The sequence below is a fragment of the Malania oleifera genome, chromosome 12, assembly GCF_029873635.1.
Source record: "Malania oleifera isolate guangnan ecotype guangnan chromosome 12, ASM2987363v1, whole genome shotgun sequence".
NCBI lineage: Eukaryota > Viridiplantae > Streptophyta > Magnoliopsida > Santalales > Ximeniaceae > Malania > Malania oleifera.
The window spans coordinates 17373159-17395305 of record NC_080428.1 but is presented as its reverse complement, the minus strand read 5'-3'; positions in this window follow the sequence as shown (position 1 = coordinate 17395305).

Here is a 22147-nt window from a genome sequence, read left to right as displayed (position 1 = left end):
ACAGAAAAGCAAGTTCATGGCAGTGACATTGATTTGTACTAACTTCTAGTCCTCTTCAGTATATTCATCTTTAGTTTTAGGTACATTAATCTTATCAATTACTTTCATGGGAATATGATTACCCTTAGTCACTATTTTCCAAACCTTCAATCTACGTTCAATAGATATATGCTCATCCTATGTTTCCAATAGGGGTAGTTTACACCACAAAAAATGGGTGGTCTAGTGGATGAGTGTCCCTCACCAAATCAAGTTACACCAATATGTGTCATGTGATCTTTTTACAAATTGACTATTAAGTCTATGTAAACCCGCTCTAATACCAATTGTTGAATTAGGTGTAATCCCAAGAGGTGAATTGGTTATTTTAAAATTCGTTGAATCTATTTTCCATTTAATCCCTACTTGTATATTTAGCAATGAGTTCTTATTACCTAATTAATTGTGTGCAATTTTATTCAACCTACACATGCAAGATGGACAATTTAAATGTAGTGTTGAAAGTAAAGAGTAAAGGGAAGAGAGAAGACAAACGTGGTTTTTACGAGGTTCAGCCAACTTGGCCTACGTCCTCGCCTTGAGCAACCACTCAAGGATTTCACTAAAATCCCTGCTCCTTAAATTGAGATGGAGCTTCCCGTACAATTTGTTGCTTACAAGAGGCACAACTCCCTCCTACTCCACTGCTTATAAGAGATACAACTCTCTCCTCAAATACTGGTTCACAGACCGAACCGTGAATACAATAGAATCTGTAAAAACACTCAAAAATACTTCCAAACAAAAGCTCATGAGTACAATTCAAATTCCTAATACATTAACATATGATATAACTTGAAACTCAGAATGTATGAAACAATATAATCGTTTATGTATGATATGCTTTAACACACAAATCCCTTTTTATCAATTCTCACAAAAATGTTTGTATAAAAAAAACAATGCTTTGGAGATCTTAGAATAGATCTTTGAATATAAAGATAACTTTGTAGATTGTAAAGATGCTAAAAACACTTTTTCAAACAAACAATATTTCTCTAAATATTTCAAACTCAATGTGATCTTGATAATATTGACTTAATGTATGCATATATATATATATATATATATGTATGTATGTATGTATGTATGTGTCTCTAAGATGATAATGCCAAAGATCAACAAACAATATTTGATTTTCAGAAAATATCCTTCAATATGTATGTAGATAGTTATGCACTTCTAAGGATATATCTATATTGAAATAGTTTAGATGTATTCAAAAATATCAGTCTTAAACTATGAATACATTTGAATAAAGAAACTTTAATCAATCGATAAATACAAAACTTTCTCAAGTACTGAGTTTGTCAAAAACGATCATTATATGAATGTGAAAACTCAATATTAAGCTTCTCTAAAGATATCAAAACAGATGGTGATATGAGATTCTCTAAAAAAAACTAAATGTAATAACCAAAACTCAAACCAAGTTGAAGTACAAAATGTATAATGGATATCCCTTTAGATTTTCTAAGGTGATTTGCCCAAAGATGATGTGTAGAAACTAGAGCATAGGCAAACGTACAACAATCATATCAAATATCTCAGTTTTCTTTTCAATAGGATAAGTTCTTCGCTTTATGTTGATCTTCTTGTGTTTAGTTTACGTACTAGGGTTTAGATATTCAGTATGTATAGTGTCTTACCTATAGAATTGATCTCAACCCTTAGATCAATGAGATAGCTTGTGTGTTTGATCAATAAAAATTACACTTTTAATCTTTCCTGCAAGTTCAGACGACTGAAGTCATTTTATCCTTCGAAAAAATAGCCTAGACACAGGGTTAGACGACCGAGATCAAGGGTCAGACGACTGAAGTGTCAAGTTCAGACGACTGAGGTCATGGTTCAATCATCTGAGGTGCTTATGCCAGTTTCTGTTTTTCACCCATAAATCTTCGGACGACTGAGCTTATTCTTCATATGTCTAAGGTAATTCTTCAGTCAACTGAACTTAAAGTTCAGTTATTTGAAGTTCCCAATTTTTGCATATTTTCTTTCTGGTTCAAAAATCTACTTTGCTTTCTTTCTTGGCTCTTTTATAAAAACATTTTCCAAGGTTTTGACATTATTTCTAAGTCCATGAATGTTCCCTAATGATGTTCATGAAGTACATAAGTCCTAAAATCATTTTAAGGTATATGTTGAGCCTCAAATTAAATCGTACGAAAATGTAAATACTTGATGTCTAAGTACCCATTCCCAAAATATGCTTGAACTTTTCTGCTTGCATTTTGATTCTCATACTCTTTGAGTTCCATGAATCTTGCCAAGATATGTGTGCTTTACTTTAAAGCTTCCATGACTTGTTATCCTACTGTGCATGCTTAATATGGTTCTAGCTCACAAACTCAACGCACAGATCAATTACCAAGTGATTTGTCATTATCAAAACCGGATTGGACTTGTAAAGTCAACAGTTACTTTATAACATTAACTAACAAAGGGGTACATTCCTCTCTTTCTACCTCAATTAATGATTCATGCAATGATTCTTGTAGTGTATCTTGTGATAAATCTAGTAGTGAATCATGTGATGAATCATGAAATGATAGCATGCCAACTTATAAGGAACTTCAAAAGGAATATATTAGGACTCATAAGATTCTTGTTAAAGTAACTAAACGATATACTTCTTTGAAAAACAAAAATGAAGCATCATTGAAAGAATTGGAATCTAAAATTATTGTTGAAAAAGAAAAGAACTTGAAAATCAAGAAATTGGAAAGCAAGAACGAAAAGGTGATGAAAGAACTGGAAAATCTACGATCCCAAATTTCTATTGAAAATGAAAAGGATCTTTGTATTTGTGAACTTAATGGTAAGATCAGCATGATGGCTAAAAACCTTGTAAGATTACAAGCAAATTGCAAAGGCATAAAAGATTCAGAAATACTAAGCCTTGAAAGGAAAATAGAGGAACAATCTAAGATCATCTATACTTTCATAAGAGACAAAGAAAATTTTGATAAGATCATAGACTCTCAAAAGATGACCTTAGATAGGGAGGGCATAGGATAGAATGAAATTGAAAATAAGAAGAGAAAGAACCTCTACATGGGGTATTTTACAAAGGAATCCAAATGCAATGCTAGTACCTCCTCCAGTGCATATACTCACACCATATGCTTCCTATGTATAAAGAAGGGTCATATCAAATTTGATTTCCCATTTAAAAGGAAATGTGTGAAAATCAAACAAGTTTGAAGAGTTAAAGAATCATCGGGTTTTAACCCGCCAAGACTCAAGGAAGAATGGGTACCAAGACAAACCATAATGTGATTCTCCCTTAGGATTATAGAGCTAAGTGGGTTGTGCTTAAGAATCAAGCCAAATTTAAATTATTGAAAATATGGAACTATTGGCTAAAATTCTCAAAATTTGTGAGGCCCAGTCGACCAAACCAACATGCTTAGTCAATCGAACCCTTCTAGGCATAATCATAACAAAGCCCTAGCCGACCAAACCAGAGCCTGATTTGGCCAAAATTCTCTATTTGCTCGTCATAGCCCTTTCGATTACCCCTTTGTGGACCGAACCATCAATCGGGACTTTCTTTTTGCACTCTGGTTGACCAAACCAATTTCCCAATCGACCGACTAGTGGAATTTGAACAGTTATGAAGCTTTAGTCGACCAAAACAATCCCCAGTCGACCAACCAGAGACAGAAAAGCTCCATTTTAATGCAGCATCAGTCGACCAGGATTGTCCCCTGTCGACCGAATCGTCGGGGTATATAAACTTTACACACATGTTTTTGGCTCATTTTTCCACCCCTCTCTCATCCAAACCCTCTCTTTCCCCTTGTTTTCACGTTCTCTCAAATCCTTGCTCCTTCTTCACGTTAAGAACACCAAATCCTCCTGTCTAACTCAATATCTCATCATGCTTAGAGCAAAGAAATGAAAATTGGGTCAAGAGGCAGGAGATACTTTGGGGAAGTGTTATACCTCTATAAACAAAAGGATACTGTTGACTTTTTGAGTCCAATCCTTGGTTTTGATAATGAAAAATTGCAAGATACTTATGTATGCACTCAGTACTTGACCATGACTCTAATTCAAACACACACATAAGGTAAGGAAATGGAAGCCATAAAGGACGTTAAGCGCATATATTTCGTGGCATTTTCAGTGAAGCTTCAAAAGAGCAAAGAAGAAGAAGACTTATTGTTTATTTTGCATAATGCATTTTGTTTCATTATTTGGTTTGTAATACTATGGTCTGTAATATTTGCATCTGCATGCATGATATGAATAAGCTCAACAAGACCATAGATTGACCATAGGGAACCGAACGACCTTAGGGCACCTCGATGCCAGATTTTTTTGATAGGATAAAAAGACCTTAGAAAGACCCTAGGTCCTTGCACTTACACTTAAGTTAGTCCCCAAAATCACATATACTATCAGGGGAAACAATTGAATTGAAACAGGACTTAAAAGAATAAAATTGTAAGGTTTCGGGCAACTGAACCTAGGTGTTCAAAACACCTCGGTCTACTGAATGATTGAACGGTCAAAAAGTTGACCTGATTTCGAACGACCAAACTCAAGATGAACTGAGTGTCCACGGCCGACTGAACTCAAGCTCTAACTTTTTCCAACTCAGGCGCTCGAACTTCACGTTCAAAATATGTCGAGCGACCAAATGTTCAAGTTTGGTAAACCGAACTTAAGACCAAGCGATCGAACCTTGAAGAGATTGGAAAATCTCCTTGGTCAACAAACTGAACCCTCACTCAGGCACCTTAGCATGAAAAAGTTACTTTTTCTGTTATGTCTATTTGGGGGACCGAACCTAGGGTTTGGGCAACCAAAACTCATGGGCTGCTATGATTTTTCTGCAGTAATTAGGGTTAATTTTTCATTAAATAATTTCTAAAATCCTTAATATGTCCCTAACGATCAAAAATCTTCTCGAGTCTATATATACCTCCTCCATTACTCATTTTTAAAATCAAGATTGGATTGAAAATCCTCCCTAAATATTTTTGTATTATTCATATACTTTACTCTCTTTTCTTTGTTCTCTTGACAAATCTTTAGAAAAATTCTTGTTGAAAGAGAGCATTGATTTTACTCACTTTCTTCACTTACAAATCTATTGCATTTGAAGATTGTTGGAGGATTATTTACTTGGGCATAAGATTTATTTTTGCATGTACTTTCATTATATATGTTAGCTTACAAATCATTTTTGGAAAGTAAATCTAGAGTTTCTCTATACATCTTCTTGCTAAATATTTCTTAGGAGAAAACTTTTATTGATTTCTCTTGAAAGACTTAAGCACATATTTCACATTCATATTGTTTGTGCTTGTATTAGTCTTCTTGTATAAGAGCTTTTATTGATAAATCTTTATCTTACAAAAAATTGCTTGAAAGTAAAACCCTAGGTTCTTCTACACCCTTTATTGAAAATACTTTTCAAGAAATTTAGTTGGGTTCAAATCTTTGAAGTGCTTATCATAAATATCTCATTCAAAGAGTTCAAAATATTTTAAGGAAATTCACATTCTCACATTGAGCTTCAGTTCATATCATATGTGAGTGCATTTGTGCATATTGGTACACATTTTCTTGTATTAGAAGCATCTTCTTGTACAAATATTTTCATATCTTTTGTATTTCCGACATATGATCAGAAGAAGGAGACTAGCCCTGTGAATAGTCTCGGACTTGCTCAGACTCGGTTAGGAGAACACCAGACTGGTTCATACCCGGTTAAGAGAACTAGGTGCACCATCCTGTAAGGTGTTGTATTCGGTGCTGCTCCACCCGCAAGTGAGCAACCTTAGTGGAATCCTCGGGCTTGAGAGCAAGAGGTGGGGACGTAGGTAGTATTGGCCTAACCCCGATAACATATCGTGTATGCACGTTACATTTCAAAACTTTAAATTTACTGCACATGTATGTTATTCTTAATTGTCTATGAATGTTGCAAATGATTTAATTTCCGCTCATTATATTTATCTGTGCATTTGGAATTGTATAGACAAACCCTAAGTTATGTATATACTGTTGCTGGATAGTTTAACCTAGCAGATAAATTTTAAATTTCCAATTCACGCCCCTCTTGGGAATAAACCAATTCCAACATATACGGTATGAAACACAATTTTTTTCCAAGGATGCGCTTTGAATCGTTTAGATTTGTGCTTCTAAGTGCATAAGTGTCAAGTTTTATCAAGGATGAGTCCAGAATCGTATTCCACAGGGACCACTGAGTATCAAAGTATTTGTGAAAGTTTAGTAAAAATATGGTGTTGTAAAATGCGGTGTGAAAATCTTTTTGTTTTTTATGTTTTTGAAAGCAGTAAACAAGGTGGGAAGTGCTCGACAAAAATGCTAAAATAAGACTAAAATTTTGTCAAATTTCCAAAAATGTAACTTCAATAACGCAGAAAAAACCAAACAGATTAACTAAAATAATATACCAAACACTTGGGTTATGGGTTTAACGTCTTTTTGCTTCCACCACTTACTAATTCCCTAGGTCTTACTCCTCTTCTTGTTAATCCGATCAAGGATTTAATAAGATGAAAATTTCAAACTAAAGCTCGAGTAAATTTGCCACATCCAAATGAAAGAAATTAAAAACTCTCATTAAGCATCAACTGAATTTCAAGTAAAAATTAATTGATGAAAATCCTAAGCTAAATCAAGGTTTTGATGTGCCTAACGTCAACACCAAAACAAGAAATAAGAACCAACGATTTATCAACGATGCTTTCAATTTTTGGTTTTAGTCAAATAAAAGTTTAACAATAATATCATAGGAAAACTAGTAAACCATGGAAAGCAACCGGCATTGACCCACAACTCAAGTTATAGAACTTAGCCACTAATGCTTGTGATCCAAAATTTCCGAACCAAATTAATTCCACAATAACCCATTGCACCAATAAAATAAAAGAAAACAAATTAAAAGAACTAATTATTTCAACCTTAAAGCTTTTAAAATAACAAACTAAAAGATAGAAATTAAATTAATCTAATAAATGACTGAAATAACAAAGTAAAAATTAATATTTAAATCTAAGATTAACTACTCAAACAATGTACTTAAACAACATTAAAGAAACAAGATAAGAGAGAGAGAGAGAGAGAGAGAGAGAGAGAGAGAGAGAGAGAGAGAGTAAGAGTGAGAGTGAGAGTGAGTGATAAATACAACAATAACTTAAAATATGAATACTAAATTAATAAATAATCCAAACAACAAATTAAAATGTCTATTGAAATGACAAAGAAAAATAAATAAAAGTTTAACAAAACTATTTAATTAAAAACATCACGAGAGAGGAAGAGAGAGGGAGAGGATGGAGGGGCTATCGGGTTGAGCTCCACACAGCACCAATAGCGGTTGTGTTTTCTTCTTTGCTGCAGCGCTGTCCCCAATGCCCCCTACTCCAGGCCTCTGATATGCAACCCCTTGATAAAACCCTACACTCCTTTTTTTTATTTCACCTAAAAGAGGCCCCACTTCATCATATGACTCTCCTGCTAGCGTGCACTCTAGTCAACCATCACCCTTGTTGCCCTCCTTTTTCTTCAGTACCTAGTGCCTCACGCCTCTCCCAATTTCACGCACACACATGGCTACTTACTCCCTTCTTAAGTTTCATGGTCAGGTCACATCAAGGACCCCGCCCACTTCCTTTTTTTTTTTTTTTTTATTCCTTTTGAACTGGATGCTCCCCTTTACACTTACTAACTCATCTACTCTTCACACAAAGCCCAGCCCACTTTTTTTTTTTTTTTTTTTGCATACACACACACGCGCCTCTTTGCACACGTACCCACTTCACTTCACGCATGCACGATTCATACACGTTTCATTTTCGCAGGCTCTTCTTTGAATACTTGCATTTTCATCTCACGTTCTCTTCATGCATAAAATCACCTCATGGTTCTTGCATACACGAGACGACTTCATTTAATTTGCATGACTCACACACCCATTTGCATGCGAGCTCCAACTTTTCGAAAATGGTCCTGCGATATTAAAACACGAATATTCATAAATTTACGGCAAAAATTGGATAATTATCTCAAATGAGCTCAATGTTGAAATACCGAACATAATTAGGCATTTTATTAAAATTATAATCTTTAATTAATAATTTTAAACACCTAATTATGCACTTTTGATGAGTAATCATACCCCCCCCCCCAACTAACGTTTTTCTAGTCTTTAGCTAGTAACGTGAATGCAATCAGATCAATGGAGTTGCAACTAAAATTCCAATACTTACGAAAATCACATGCCATGAAAATATGCTTAATGAGTTTAGGAACATAGGACACAGATTAACCCAAGTTACGTATCAACTGAGAGATTTATTCACCATTTAGTGAAACAACCAAGGTACTAAAAAGTAACAAAGCTCACATGTCATGAGAATTAGACTAGAATTCCAAGATTGACTACCAATAGACATTAACGGTTTCAATCACAACAATTAATTCGAGACAACCGCATGATCTTACTCTAATTCAAAACCCTTGCACTGGCAGCTTTCACTTTATTACACTTTAGAAGGCACCCACTTTCTTGATTACTTAGGACCCCGATAGTAAGTCACGCTACTATACTTTAAAAGGTACCCACTTTTTGTTTAGTTAGGATCCCGGTAATAGGTAGCCCTTTCCAATACACAATTGTTCCCCTTTTTTTATTCCTATATATTTTTTTTTCTTTTTGCAACTGATCCCTGACTTGTTTCTTGTTTCCATTTGCTTCAAACTTTTTTTTTTCTAAACCATTAGGATATGGTTCATTAGAGTCCCAAACAATTGAAGTGTATATCAACCAGAAATGATCTAAGGTAATCTTTCTAAGTCTTCTAGCCTATGTAGTGTGTGTAGCAAGACTTTCAACATCCTTTCCTTGGTTGAAACTAAGTGAAATGGATAAAAATTTCTTTTGATTTAAACTTTGATAGCACTACATCCTACATGTTCCGTATCCTCAAGAAAAAAAATTATTTTTGGCATGTAACATTCACAAATAGGGAATTTAGCATGTTTTGACCTCCATAACAGTATTTTCCCAAGGTAAACCAACATACATTTAAAGCATGCAAATAGAAAATAGCACATTAACACTCTATCTCATGACAACACATAATATCACATGCAAATTCCTCCCCCCCCCCCCCCCCAACTAAAATATAACATTGTACTCAATGTAAAAGCATAAAGGAGACGAAAAATATGATAATGAGGGAAGTAAAGGTGTACCTGGGTGGAGGAGTAAGGGAAAGGAAAAACTGAAACTTAAAGAAAATGAACCTATCAATAAACTAAAAATAATATAGAATGAAACAAAATGAAAACAAAGGGAAGAAAAATATCACAGTATGTTTGGAAGAGGCTCAGGTGGAATTTCATCTAGTGGGTGCAAGTTTATAAATTGAACTGGCAAGTCTCTAAGTTTGAGTCACCACAATGAGTCAATTTTGTTATCTGCACAGAAGTGATCTCTGAATAAATCAATGCTCTCCACAATATCAGATAACACATTTTCAAATAGTCTTTCTTGTTTTAACAAGAAAGGATCCTTATCTAGTATAGGTTCCAGGAAATTTACTTCTTTAAGAACCAATCTTTAAGGAAATGTTTTCAGAATAGTTACCTTTGGTTCTTCAAAAGCATAAACATTAAAATTTGTACCTGGTTCCTTGAAGGTTGAACTCTCACCATTCTGCTCAACTTCTTCATCTGGTGCACCAATCACCTTACCACTACTGAGATTTGCTTTGGCATTGCAATCATTGACATTTACTTCATTAGAGGGTCATAATTTCATGATTACAATCTGCACTTGACTATCTGGCTGGGCTTGAACTAGGGATTCATCTATCTCTAATGCATTCAATAATGTGTTCAACCTAGTCAAATCAGTCCCTATCTCATTGATGGCTTGAGAAGTTTGAGAGTTGATCACATTTTGGCTTGCCATGAACTGTTCCAAGATAATAGTTAGCTGTTGTATGGGGTCCTCCATTTCCCTTCTTTGTATTGAAGTGGGCTAATTTGCAAAGTAAGAGGGTCCTGACCCTTGGCCAGCTACTGCATAAGGAGTATATTGACTTTGTCCCTGTGTAGATGGCCCCACTTGGTCATTTTTCTAGCTCAAATTTGGATGACTTCTCCAACCTGCATTGTAAGTATTAGAATAAGGTCCAGAAGAAATCTTAGAAACCATATAAACCAGGTTAGATTGATAAAAAAAAAAAACTTCCTTAAAAGCATGAATTGTTGGGCATGCATCAGTCACATGCCCTAGATCCTCACATGTGCAGCATTTTTTGTAAGATGACAGGAAAACATGCATTTCATTTACTTTCTCAAACTCAATGAAATCTAACCTTTTAGAAATCAATGCAAGCCTAGCATAAAAATCATCAACTCCTTTCAGTTGATATTTACAACCCCCACTAATACATTTTTGCTTTTAGATCTATCATACACATCAAAGACATCCCAAGATTGGGTGTTTTTAGCCAAATAATCAAAATAGTCAAAAGCTTCTTCAAGACCTTTATTGAAAAACTTACCATTGCACATTGTTTCTGCAAATTGCCTCATTTTTTGTTGCAACACCTCAAAGAAAAAAGTAATGACCCTTCAATTCTCATATCCATGGTGAGGAAATGATTTGCCTTTTTAAAGCATTAGTTTAAAAACTCAATTTGCATTTCTTGCCATGTCCCAATGGACCTTGGTCTCAAGGAATTCAACCAGGTCTTTGCCTAATCTTTTAACGAAAATGGAAACAACTTTAATCTTATGACCTCTTCAATGCATGTTCTATATATGAATGTGGAACACACTTCTTCAAACTCTTTAACATGCAAATAAGGATTTTCATATTCAATGCCATGAAAATGAGGTAGCAAAGAGATCATGTTGGGTTTAAAATTAAAAGCATTTGCATTCAATGGTAGAATAATGCAAGATGGGGTGCTGGTCCTAACAGGCTGCAAGTATTCTCTGAGGGTCCTAATAGGATTCTCCTTATCATGATGTTCATTCTCAGCCATTATGCTATGAGTGTCAGATGATGATTTGAATGACTCAAGTGAAACAGGTGCACTCGATGATGAGATGGATGAGTTTGTCTTAACGAGTCTAAATGTGTTATTTATAGCCCAACCAGACATACAAACTAAGTATAAATGAAATAAAACAAAAAATAAAAGCAAACTGGTAAAAGGAAAGGAAGTAGATATCATCCAGGCTGTGAAGACATTCACAACTCTTTAAACACCCTCTCTGAAATTTGAAAAACACTTTGATGACACCAATTGGTCCCCGGAAACGGTGCTAAAAACATGGCTCGTTATGAGTTGTGCTTCCAAGTGCAGAAATGACGAGTTATATCAAGGATGAGTCTAGGATCATATTCCACAGGAACCACTGAGTATCAAAGTATTTGTGAAAGTTTACTAAAAACCTAGTGCTGTAAAATGTGGTGTGAAAATCTTTTTGTTTTTTATGTTTTTGAAAGCAGTAAACAAGGTGGAAAGTGCTTGAGAAAATGCTAAAATAAGACTAAACTTTTATCAAATTTCCAAAAATATAACTCTAATAATGTAGCAAAAACTAAACAGATTCACTGAAATAATTTACCAAATACTTGGTATATGGGTTTAATGTCTTTTTGCTTCCCCCGTTTACTAAATCCCTTAGGTCTTACTACTCTTCTTGTTAATCCAATCAAGGCATTAATAAGATGAAATTTTCAAACTAAAGCTTGAGTAAATTTGCCACATCCAAACGGAAGAAATTAAAAAATCTCATTAAGCATTAACCGAATTTCATGTAAAAATAAATATATGAAAATCCTAGGTTAAATCAAGGTTTTGATGTGCCTAACGTCAACACTGAAACAAGAAATAAGAGCCAGCGATTTATCAACGATGCTCTCAATTTTTGGTTTTAGCCAAATAAAAGTTTAACAATAATATTGTAGGAAAACTAGTAAACCATGGAAAGCAACCGACATTGACCCACAACTCAAGTTATGGAACTTAGCCACTCATACTTGTGATCCAAAATTTCCAGGCCAAATTAATTCCACGATAATCCATTGCACCAATAAAATAAAAGACAAAAAATTAAAACAAATTATTATTTCAACCTTGAAGCTTTTAAAATAACGAACTAAAAGATAAGAAATTAAATTAATCTAATAAATCACTAAAATAACAAAGTAAAAATTGATATTTAAATCTAACATTAACTACTTAAACAATGTATTTAAACAAAATTAAAGAGACAAGATAAAAGAGATAGAGAGTGACAAACCCAACAATAACTTAAGATATGAATACTGAATTAATAAATAACCCAAATAACATAGTAAAATGTCTATTGAAATGACAAAGAAAAATAAATAGCAAGTTAACAAAACTCTTTAATTAAAAACAAGAAGAGAGAGGAAGAGAGAGAGAGAGAGAGAGAGAGAGAGAGAGAGAGAGAGAGAGAGAGAGGATGGAGGGGCTGTCGGGTTGAGCTCCAAACAGTAGCAACATCTACTGTGTTTTCTTCTTTGCTGTGGTGCTATCCCCAATGCTACTTGCTCCAAGCCTCCCACAAACAACCTTTAGATAAAACCCTACACTCCCTTTTTTTTTTTTTACCTAAAAGAAGCCCCACTCCATCACGTGACTCTCTTGCCAGCGTGCACTTTAGCCAACTTTCACCCATGCTGCCCTCTTTTTTCTTCAGTGCCTACTGCCTCATGCCTCTCCCAAGTTCACACGCACACAGCTGCTTGCTCCCTTCCTAAGTTGCGTGGTCGGGTCACATCAAGGACCTAGCCCACTTTCTTTTTTGTTTCCTCTTGAATTGGATGCTCCCCTTTACACTTACCAACCCAGCTACTCTTCACACAAAGCCCAATACACTTGTTTTTTTTTTTTTGCATACACACACACGACCTCTTTGTACACATACCCTCTTCACTTCACGCATGGTTCATGCATGCATGGTCCATACATGTTTCATTTATGTGGGCTCTTCTTTGAATACTTTCATTTTCATCTCACGTTCTCTTCATGCATAAAATCACCTCACAGTTCTTGCATACACGGGACGACTTCATTTAATTTACATGACTCACGCACCCATTTGCATGGGCCTCCAACCTTCTGAAAATTATCCTACGATATTAAAACACAAATATCCGTAAATTTACGACAAAAATAGGATAATTATCTCAAATGAGCTCAATGTTGAAATATCGAACATAACAAGGCATTTAATTAAAATTATAATCTTTAATAAATAATTTTAAATGCCTAGTTACGAACTTTTGACGTGTAATCACGCTTATTGGTAAGGTTCTTGACCTTTCTTGCATGGAGCTGTATTTCAAAAAAATACTGGAGATGTTTAGATTTGTAAACTGGTTCAAGTTTATATTATTTCAATCTAGGGGTGTATACCCAACCCTTGTGAGATTATTTTACTCTAATCTAGGACATGATGATAGGGGGGCTACTACACTCGGGTTCTTGAAGAACCATTTAAGTTTGGTGCCCAACTCCTAGCAAAAACCTTTGAAATTGAGAGAAAGGTGATTTTTTCTGTCCTGACCTTGGGTCTTCTTAGATTAATGAACAAGGCTTCACTGTTGAAGCTTTTGTGAACCGGGTCATGGAATACCCTGTAGTCAACCTAAACCACCCTCTAGAATATAAAATCTTTACCCTAGAGGCCAAGATAATCCACCATTTGATTGCATATAACATCTTGCCTACGAGCGGATCTAGGGTATATGTCTCCTACCTCGACTATTATATTATGTGGTGTTTGATGATAGGGAAGAAGGTTGAATTGCCTAGTTTGATTATCAAGTGGATTCTTATGAAAACCATTGGGCATAGAATCATAATGCTACACAGAGGAATTCTTAATAGGATCTTCATAAATTTATGACTTACCAAGGGGCAATCATTGCTGGTAAGATGAAAGACCTCAAATATTTTCTCCTCCACCAAAGTAAAGCAAATGAGGTATGAGTTAGTAGGAAATGTTTGGTTAGCATAGGCCCTACTTCATAAAAGGTTAGAAGATCCATCTAGTGTTCCATAAGATCAGCCCTAGCAGCCCAGGCAGCCATCTAATGTTGATATCATGGCCGCGATTAAAAACCTCTCCAAGTATTTCAATGAGTTCAAGGAATCTACAGACTCACGGTTCACCTCGATCTATAACGAGTTTAAAGAGTTTACAGCTTCTACTGATTCCCACTTCACCTCAATCCTGAACGATTTTAAAGAATATGCAGTTTCTATAGAGAACAAGTTCGTCGACATTCAAAATGATTTTATTAAGCTGCAAGATATCGTGCAATCTAATTTCACTATTATTAATGACCGCTTCAATGACCTGGAAGGGAAACATTCAATTGATATCAATAGCAGCGAGGTCGGGTCATCTTATGGAGAGCACGATGACAGTGGGGACTAGGTTGCATATCTGAGGAAGATCAACTCTTTTTTCTTATTTTCAGCTATTGAATAATTTGAATTTTTATGGGTCTGTAATTTTTAACACTATCTTGTTTATCTTGTTTTATTTTTTTATGCTTTATTGAACACTTCTATCCATTACCTACTAAATATTTTATGCAATGGATGGGACATTTATCTGATTGATTATATCATGAATTTTCTATTAGCTATACTAGATTATGTTGACACCATCTGCATGGGTGTTGCAGAATGCATGCTAGTAGTTGACTTAGGATTGTTGCATGCTGATTGAATTGAGCGCCATCTGTATGGCTGATGCAGCCTTTGTGTATTGTATGCTATAAAAACAACTAGGTTTTTGGTGCATGCTCTTGTGGAATGCATGATGGAAAAATGAAATACTTACAAACAGCATGCTGCCTAATTTTTGTTAAAATTAAATTTTCCTAGACACTTTAAATTATATACACATTCTCTGTCTTAGAAAATTCTAGTTCATGGACACCATTTGGTCTAAACTTTATATTCTTAACTTCATTTAGGACCTAAATGGTTAATCATCCTCTTTAAAATTCAATATTATATGCTTTGATTAAAGTCCATAAACTATGAGTAAGTGCATGACATTGGGGAAGTTTTTATTTATCACACACTCATTGAGTATTTTGAGTTGTGACATTTTCATGTTGAACCCCAACTGCACAATTATTACATAATTATTGAGAATAGCCTTGATTGACTATTGTATGCTAAATGGAATGCAATATGCAGTAACTATGTGCTGAATGTTTAAAATTTGCTACATGTTGAAATTCTTATGGTGGATGATTGTATGATAAATGATTTGATAAATGAACTTCATCCTCAACCAAAAATGCATATATATATATATATATATATATATATGTGTGTGTGTGTGTGTGTGTGTGTGTGTGTGTATAAGAACAAACAAGAGAGCATGAGCTCCATTCTAGGAGAAGAATCTTTAAATTATTTCTCATAAGGATTCATATGTATCATATAATTATTATTATTATTATTATTAGTCCCAAGGCTCTTCTGAATACCATGACATCATATCCTGCTCTTGTGGAATCGTAAATTTATATGGATCATTCTTAGGTTTTATGAACACTTTGCATGACTTAAATTTTAGTTTTCCAATGCATGTGTGTTCTATAGAAATAATTTTATTAGTTGGATAAAAATGGCTTAAACATTATCCAGTAAAATTGTTTAAAGAATCAAAATAGATGCTTATACTGCTTGGCACTCTTTATAAAATCAATCCTTGATGAGTATAAGCAATTAACTGCATCTAAGCTAGTATTCATATAAAAAAGGGGAGCTTTTGAACTTAAAATTCAATCCTTTTATGCTCACTCATCTTTAGGCTTAGATTCCTCTAAAAAAGCTTACTGTGGCATGTATGTTTAAGCGTAATGATTTTCTTTACTCATAGTAATCTTAGGTGGAACTATTGTTCCAGGCTTTGCCATATGATCTTGAATTAAATTTTATAATATTTAGGATCTATATGGTTGGTCATTCTAGTTGAAGCATGAAAATTTACTTCATTTATGTTTAAATGCTTACCAGAAAAATAAAGCTCGCATGAACTTAATTATCATATTACAACAAGCATAGTCCCTAGTACTTATTGTTGATATCAAAAGGGCAAATATTTTTTAAAAATGAAATCTTTATAGTAAGAAATGAACTTATAAAAAATAAAACTTATCTCTTGCTTCAAGTTTGTAAACTTAAAGGCATTCATGACATGTGCTTTTATAATTTTCTAAAAATTCAATGTTTGTCATGAAGTTCAAAAATTTAAGGGCTTATTATTTAAATGATCCTCTTGAAAAAAGTGAGATATTTTCGCCATTTTGCTTATGACAAAAGGGGGAGAAGTTTTTGGAGCAAAATTGTCATATATATTGCATCCTCATGTCCTTTTGTTACTCACAAATTGGAAATGATTTTGGGCAAGAAATTATTATGACTAGTTTTTTTTTAATTTTATCTTTTAAACTCGCAGTAAATGCTAAAACAAAGTCATATGATACTAAGCTTTTGGAGCAACTTTTAAACACTTTGTTGACCTTATTGGTCATATCCCGTTTTGATTATGACAAATACCTTGGTATTTAATGTTTGTTAAGTTTGTGTGCGGGATCATTTTGGGAAAATCATATGGTGACTTGAAGAAGAAGTTCCAAATTATTTATCTTCTTCACAACAACAATAAAACCAAGCCTTAGTCCCACTAAGTGGGGTCAGCTATGAATCTTTTTCCGCCAGTTTATGTAAAGGTTTGTAATAATTGATGCATATCATGCATATAGAAACCATAAGCTCAAAAAGGCCTTAGAAAAGACCCTAGGTCCTTGCACTTGCACTTAGGAAAATCCTCATTTTCATATATGCTTTTAGGGGTAATCATTTTTCAAAAAAAGGACTTAGATGCTAAAATACTAAAAAATCGGGCGACTAAACCTTGGTGTTGAAAACGCCTCGGTCAATTGAACATAGGAAAAGTCAGAACATTGACCTAACTTTAGGAGACCGAACCAAAATAAACTTAGTGCTCATGGTCAGCCGAACTCCTATTGAGGACTTTTCCAACAACTCGGGTGCCCGAACTTCACGTTCAAAATACCCTCGGGCAACTGAACCTCGGACATTTTGAAAATTGCCTTGGCCAGTAGACCGAATGTTGCCCTTATAGGTCACACTCGGTTTTGATAATGACAAATACTTATTATATTTGATAGCTATCTAAGGATATGTGTTGGTATATAATTGGCAAATCAAAATGATGGCACATGAAGTAGAGCTGTGTTGTACTTTAAATTCATTTTATGTAATGCGGGTCTTTAATAGTAAATAAGAGAAAACTGGTCTGTAATAATCAAATGCATTACATGCATGATATTATAGGTAAGCTAAAAAATACCTAGAATGACCTTAGGACCCACATGCATGCATAAACATATGTGCTTATATGAATAGGATGAATGTATAATGGGATTAGAATCAAAATGCATTAAAAATGCATGTTCGGTCGACCAAACAATCTGAGGTCAACATTTTGACCATAGCAAGATCGATCGTACCTTGCCAAGTTCATACAACTTGGTCGATCGAACTCCCACACGGGTTAATGTTTTGACTCCTTAGTCGACCGACCAAATTCATACGAGCAATGCTTTGGTCAACCGAATCCCCGCATGGGAGATTCCAATTGCCCGGTCGACCGAACTTCATAGTTTAAAACATACTAGTCGACTGAACCGCATGGATTTGGGAAAATCGCCTTTAAGACCCTTAGTCCGGTCGACCGAACTCTCAGTTCATTTTTTCCCCGGTCAACCGAACTTTGTCACTTGGTCAACCAAACCTCAAGTTCAGTCGATCAGTGCTCTTGGGTTGGACAAGTTTTTTTTTCGCAGTTAAATTTTTTAAATAGGGTTAATTGTGCTAAACTGTTTTAAAACAAGCCTAATAATACCCTATTTGTCCTGGACGGTTATAATTATGTAGTACTCTATTTATACCCCCTCATTTGAAAAGATTAGCACCTAATTAGCAATCTTGATTAGAAAAATTCTCTAAAATTCAAAAATCTCATATACTCATTTTGAATCCTCCTACACTCACTCTTGCTAGTTCTTATTGCTAAAATCCCTTTGTAAGTGTGTGCTTGAGTTTTGTTATTATTAAGCTATTGATTTCCCTTGCTTGGTTGTTTGAGATTATTTTCTTTGGGAGCAAATCTATAAGTTTTTCCTAGGAGACTTTATTGATAAGTCTTCCTTAGGAAAACTTCATTTGAGCTTGTGAGTATTGCATTCTCATTGCAATATCTCAAGGAGTTCACATTGCTTTTTGATTTCTAAAAATACTTTTCAAATCATCCTCAAATATCTTGTGTGGTTTACTTTGAGAAATATTTGTTAAGATATTTTTCCACGTGCTAAAAGTTCTTTGTAGCAATATCCTTTGATTGATTTTATCATTTTGAACACAAAGATGAAATCGTTTTTATAAATTAAATCTAAATATCTCTCGAGGTTTATATTTTGAGAAAAATATTTTTTGAGATATTTAAAGTGTGCTAAGGGTCTTTGTTTGTGCATTGTGATTGAAATCATCATTTCGACACAAAGATCATATCATTTACACTCTCACGCATTGATTGCAATATTTGCATAAAATTTGAGAGTAGACACTTAGACCACATTAAGCTTACTTCATAATATCATTCAGTGGTGTATTGATTAGATTGGTATATAATCTGCTTAGATAAGAAGCATTCTTGTTGTATGCAAATTTATTTGAGAAATCTGTCGTATTCTAGGCGTGGCCTAAGGAGGCGGTAATCCAGCCCGATAAAGATTGTTTGTAAAGGTTGAGGTTAGCACTGTGCTAATTGACCTGATTGTTTTGGTACCGCCTAACCCGTTATGTGATTCTTATAGTGATAATCCTTGTGCTTCTTAACTAAGGAGGGGATGTAGGTAGTTTGCCGAACCTCGATAACATTTCTAGGTGTCATTTCTTATTTACCACTTTTTAGTACATGCTTGGTTAATATCATTAAGCAATTTAACTTCCCTTGCATATTTAAATTGATTTAATTTATTTGCATTAGATTGACCATAAGGTTGTGTAATAATGTTGTTAGGGGATTTACCTAGGGCATTAATTTTTGGAAACACCAATTCACCACCTCTTGGGTTCACAGTAAAACTAACAATTGGAATCAGAGCCACGTAGCATAGACTCAATAGTTTTAATTTGTAAAAGATCTTATATGGCTCATAGAACCGTGTCCCTTTCCTTGAGGGACCATCTTTCACAAAACCTTCGATTTTCAGTGGTATTAATTACACTTTCTTGAAACAAAGGATGTGCATCTACCTTCGAAATATAGATTGGAAAGTGTGGAGGATTGTCTCTAAGGGAAATTACGTTCCTATGAAAACAAAGGGTGAGACTAGAGTTCCTAAAACTGAGGAAGAATATAATGATGATGATATGAAAGTTGTTAGTTTGAATGCCACTACTATGAATAAATTGTATTATGGTCTTGATGTTAATGAGTTTAACAGAGTAATGGCATGTGCTCTTGCAAAAGAAATCTAGGATAAATTATAAGTCACATATGAAGGTACTAGGGATGTAAAAGATAGTAGGATAGATATGTTGACTAGTGAATATAAGGCCTTTAGGATGAATGTAGGTGAGTCCATTCAGAGCATATACGCTAGATTCACACAATTATAAACTCACTGCATGCATTAAGAAAGACCTACCCTACATATGAGATGATTAAGAATATCCTTAGAGGTCTGCCTCCTATTTGGGAAGCAAAGGCTATGGCCATTTTTTAGGGTAGAGACCTTAAGGTCATGACTCTAAATGAATTGATAGGTTCACTAATCACCTATGAACTAGCTATAAATGAGAGACTTAATGAACATAATAGGGTGAAGAAGATGACTGCATTGAAAACTTCAATTAATACATCTAGTGAATGCAACGAACCTGATTCTAAGGATGATATGGTCATGCTAACTAGAAAATTTAGCAAGTTCTTCAGGAAAAATAAAAAACCATACAAAAGATATAGGAAGTCTGCATCTGAGAAGGGAGAGTCTAGTAAAAGAAAAGAAAAATCAAATGCTCCCACGTGCTACAATTACAGTAAGGTTGGGCACATCAAACTGGATTGCGCCGTACTAAAAAATGATGCTAGGAAGAAGAAGAAAGTCATGAAAATAGGCACTTCATGGGATAAACTAAGTAGCAGTGACTTAGACTCAGACCGCAACGACTCAGAGGTTGCTAATTTGTGCTTGATGGCACATGATGATGAGGTATCATCTTCTTGCTCCTTATCTTCATATTATTATTCTAATGATTGTGATTCTGATTACATGCCTACGTTTAGAGAATTACAATTTGAATATATTCGTATATCTAAACTATTCAATAAAATGACCAAAGAAAATGATGATTTGACAAAGAAATGCGAAAATTGCTCAAAATTGTTTGGAAATGCAAAAACCTCTCACGCATTGATTTTGAAATAAAAAGGATGTGACTATTGCTGAATTTGAGAGAAAGCTGGAGGATAGCTCCAAAATATTTTTTAAATTTACCTAGGACAAATGCAATTTTGAAAATCGACTTGGTGCCCAAAGAAATTCTCAAAGTAAAGAGGGTCTATGTTTTAATGGCATTGAAAATGTTAGATGACCTAATCTTTACTTGAGACATTTCACACATAAATCAAAATCTTAAATCTCACCTAAAGATCATAAGTGTGGAATGAAATGTTCTAAATGCAAATAAATTGTTCATATTCACTTTGATTGTCCACTTAGGAATAAGCATGTGAAAATTAGAAAGGTGTGGGTAGTTAAGGGTGATCCAATCACTAACCCCCGTGGACCCAATAGAATTTGGAGACCATCGCCAGTCACTTAGTCTATCTTGCAGGCATGCTTGAGTTCGTCCTCCTTTAAGGACAGGTGGTACCGGGATAGGGAGTGCTCACGACACATGACCGGCGACAAGGAAAAATTTGTGTAAATCATTCCCAAGGATGGAGGGTATGTGACGTTTGGTGACAATGAAAAAGGACACATCATTGGAGTAGGTAAGGTCGATAAGGATCCTTCCCTAGTTATTGATGTTAGAATTGGTGTATTCCCAAGAGGGGGGGTGAATTGGAAATTTAAAATTTATCACCTAGGTTGAACCGGATAAACAGCAGTATATACACAACCTAGGGTCTGCCTATTCAATTTCCAAACGCGTAGATAAGTATAATGTGAAATTTAAGTCATACGCATCATTCACCCATAACATACATGTGCGGTAAATATAAAGTGCGGAAATATAAATGAACACACGATATGTTATCGGGGTTCGGCCAACCGTGCCTACGTCCCCGCCTCAAGCTCGCAAGCTAGAGGATTCCACTAATAGCTCACTTAAGGGTGGAGCGGCACCGTTTACAACCAGGTCAAATTAACACAGGGTTGACCTCAACCTTAACCAGGTCAAATTAACACAGGGCTGACCTCAACCTTAACCAGGTCAATTAGCGGGGCTGACCTCAACCTACACGCCTTAACAGGACGACGCACCTAGCTTTCCTAACCGGGTCTAAGCCAATCCGGGACTATTCTAAGGCTAGTCTCCCTCTTCAGGCCCGTGCCTGGAAATACAACCAAAGTGTATTACAATGAAATGGTACAGTGATTGTGCTTTCAAGTAAAGCAGATATGTACCCAAATTCGCGCCATAATATACACCACAAATATGAATTAATTTGTAAGCTCAGTGTGGTCTAAGATGTCAACTCTCAAATAGATTTACTATCGTTGTAATGAGTGCGTGAGATATATGAAGATATCAATCTAAGTGCTCAAACAAAGATATCATCCAGACTTCATATATTTCAATCAACAAGTTTTCTCAATACACATATGTATATGAAGCTCTAGCAACGTATAAGTTTGGTTTGCAAAAGGATATTCAATCTTTGTATTCAGCAAAAGATATATGAGTTAACGAGTATTGCAACAAAGATTTTA